This window comes from Aegilops tauschii, chromosome 3 (assembly GCF_002575655.3).
Source record: "Aegilops tauschii subsp. strangulata cultivar AL8/78 chromosome 3, Aet v6.0, whole genome shotgun sequence".
NCBI classification, from domain to species: Eukaryota; Viridiplantae; Streptophyta; class Magnoliopsida; order Poales; family Poaceae; genus Aegilops; species Aegilops tauschii.
The window spans coordinates 127304473-127308091 of record NC_053037.3 but is presented as its reverse complement, the minus strand read 5'-3'; positions in this window follow the sequence as shown (position 1 = coordinate 127308091).

The following is a 3619-nucleotide window of genomic DNA, read 5'->3' as shown; positions in this document are numbered from 1 at the left end:
TTAGGCTTTTGGCCTAAGTTGGTCTATGCCCATGGATCAAAGTGGTCCTCTCTAGTGTACCGAGGAGGATCCTCAGGGTGCAACTGGTTAGCGAGCTCTTGCGGATCCCACTGATAAATAGACTCCTGATATAGGTCAGGAGATGGCTCAGGCTCAGGCTCTGGGGATCGTGTTCGCTCCCAATATGCATAAATGTCATCGGGCAGGATGATGTATGCGCCTGAATAAATGTTAAACAAAAAAGGTGCAGGCAGGGTAATAACCTGACAAGTCTTTTCACTGAATACCAGGTTATAAATGAGTCTCTTCTCCTTATCATCGCAAATAAAATCATGTGCTACCATACTTTTATAGTCTAAGAAAATAGGGGGCAGCAACTTTTCTTCTTTCTCATAGTGTCTAATAGGTATCTCAAAATATTTAGCAAGACGCGAAGCAAAGATACCTCCAAAAATGGGGCCCTTTGTATGGTTTAGACTCAACCGTTTAGCAACCATAGCACCTAAACGGAAAGTTCTGTCATGGAATAAAGCATGGCGCAAAATGGCGAGGTTAGGAGCACTGAGGCCCCCACTGTTCCCGCGGCCAATTAAACATCTACTAGCAAATATTGCATAGTAACGTAGAACAGGGAAATGTATGCTAGTAGTTCTTGCTTCTGACACTTTTCTCGTTTCCCCTACAGCAATCATATCAATAAATCCTGCCACATCCCTGGGATGTGGTTCCTCGACGCTGCCCTCAAACGGCAACTTGCAAACCGCACAAAAATCATAGAGGGACATCTTCCTAAACTCATCGTATAAATAAAAATCCACCGAAGGTGGTGATCTCCTAGCATGGAAATGAAAATTTTGCACAAAAATATTAGTGAGTAGGAGATACTATTCGAGCTGGCCGTGGAGGAAGTCGATGAGGCCCGCATTCTCAGCCAAGTAATAAAAATCATCATGAATCCCGGCTGCTCTCAAGAACTCATCACAAGGCCATTCACATGGCCGAACCTCCGCAGTGCGAGGGAGATTATATTTGGGCTTCTTATCTTCTTCACTTTGCTTATCCTTCGAGCTTCGGCTCGAAGAGCCCCTCAATAATCTCTTCATCATTTTCTGAAAATTTCTGAAATTTTTTGTAACTCAAAATAAAAGTGAACCAACTTAACAAGATTTATAGCAACTACCCCCACAAGTGCCTAGAGACTATATCATGCATTTGAACTACTTGGGACCATATAAATTTGACATGCAAGCTCAAGAACAGGGTCACCTAAGCAGCACAAATTTGCAATAAATAAAGCACTAGAACAAAAACTAATTGGACCATTGGAGGAGTCACATACCGAAGAACAATCCCCCAAAGCAGTTTTGTGAGTGGAGCTTTGACCAAGGAAATCGAAAATCGCAGCAAGATGAGCTAGAACACGGGTTTGAGCTAGGTGGGGATTTTTTCTGAAGGAAGAAGAAGTGTGTGGTTGCTGGAATAAGTGGAGAGGGGCCACGTGGGGCCCATGAGGCAGGGGGCGCGCCCTAGGGGGTGGGCGCGCCCTCCACCCTCGGGCACATGGTGGGTCCCCCTGGTGTGTTCTCAGTGCCAATAATTCTAAAATATTCTACAAAAAATCATATTTCATTTTCGGGACATTCGGAGAACTTTTATTTTTGGGGTATTTTTTATTGCATGGATTATTCAGAAAACAGATAGAAAATACTATTTTTGCTTTATTTATTCTAAATAACAGAAAGTAAAAGGAGGGTATAGAGAGTTGTGCTTTCTAACTTCATCCATCTCATGCTCATCAAAAGGAGTCCACTAACAAGGTTGATCAAGTCTTGTTAACAAACTCATTCCGAATCGCATGAAACCGGAGAATTTTCGAATAGCACTAGGTTACCTCAACGGGGATATGCACGTTCCCAATAATAAGAATATCATAGTTCTTATTGACAGTAGGAAGAGGAAATTCAAAACCTCCAATAATAATTGTTGGAATTTTTCCAATAGAATTGATACTGTGGACTTGACGTTGTTTCCTCGGAAAGTGTATCGTATGCTCATTACCATTAACATGAAAAGTGACATTGCCATTGTTGTAGTCAATAACAGCCTTTGCAGTATTCAAAAAGGTTCTACCAAGGATAATCGACATACTATCGTCCTCGGGAATATCAAGAATAACAAAGTTCGTTAAAGTAGTAACGTTTGCAACCACAACAGGCACATCCTCACAAATACCGACAGGTATAGCAGTTGATTTATCAGCCATTTGCAAAGATATTTCAGTAGGTGTCAACTTATTCAAATCAAGTCTACGATATAAGGAGAGAGGCATAACACTAACACCGGCTCCAAGATCACATAAAGCAGTTTTAACATAGTTTCTTTTAATGGAGCATGGTATAGTTGGTACTCTTGGATCTCCAAGTTTCTTTGGTATTCCACCTTAAAAGTATAATTAGCAAGCATGGTGGAAATTTCAGCTTCCGGTATCTTTCTTTTTATTTGTAACAATATCTTTCATATACTTAGCATAAGGATTCATTTTAAGCATATCAGTCAAACGCATAGGCAAAAAGATAGGTCTAATCATTTTAGCAAAGCGCTCAAAATCCTCATCATCCTTTTTCTTGGATGGTTTAGGAGGAAAAGGCATGGGTTTCTGAACCCATGGTTCTCTTTCTTTACCGTGCTTCCTAGCAACAAAGTCTCTCTTATCATAACGTTGATTATTTGATTGTGGGTTATCAAGATCAACAGCAGGTTCAATCTCTACATCATTGTTATCGCTAGGTTGAGCATCATCATGAACATCATCATTAATATTATCACTAGGTTCATGTTCATTACCAGATTGTGTTTCAACATCAGAAATAGAAATATCATTGGGATTCTCAGGTGTGTCAACAACAGGTTCACTAGAAGCATGCAAAGTCCTATCATTTTTCTTTTTCTTCTTTTTAGATGGACTAGGTGCATCAACATTAGTTCTCTAAGAATCTTGCTCAACTCTCTTAGGGTGGCCCTCAGGATACAACGGTTCCTCACTCATTTTACCTCCTCTATTCATAACTCTAACAGCATTATCATTTTTCATATTATTTAATTCATTGAGCAAATCCTTCTGAGCTTTAAGCACTTGTTCTACTTGAGTGGTTACCATAGAAGCATGTTTACTAATAAGTTTAAGTTCACCTTCAACTCTAGACATATAGTCACTCAAGTGTTCAATCATATAAGCATTACGTTTCAATTGTCTACCAACATAAGCATTGAAGTTTTCTTGTTTAACAATAAAATTATCAAACTCATCTAAGCATTGGCTAGCACACTTACAACGAGGGATATCACCTTCATCAAATCTATAGAGAGAATTTACCTTTGCTACCTGTGTCGGGTTATCAAGACCATGTATTTCTTCAATAGGTGGTAAATTCTTAACATCCTCAGCTTTAATACCCTTTTCTTCCATAGATTTCATTGCCTCTTGCATATCTTTAGGACTGAGAAATAGAATACCCCTTTTCTTCGGAGTTGGCTTAGGAGTTGGTTCAGGAAGTGTCCAATCATTTTCATTACTCAACATATTATTCAATAGCAATTCAGCTTGATCAACAGTTCTTTC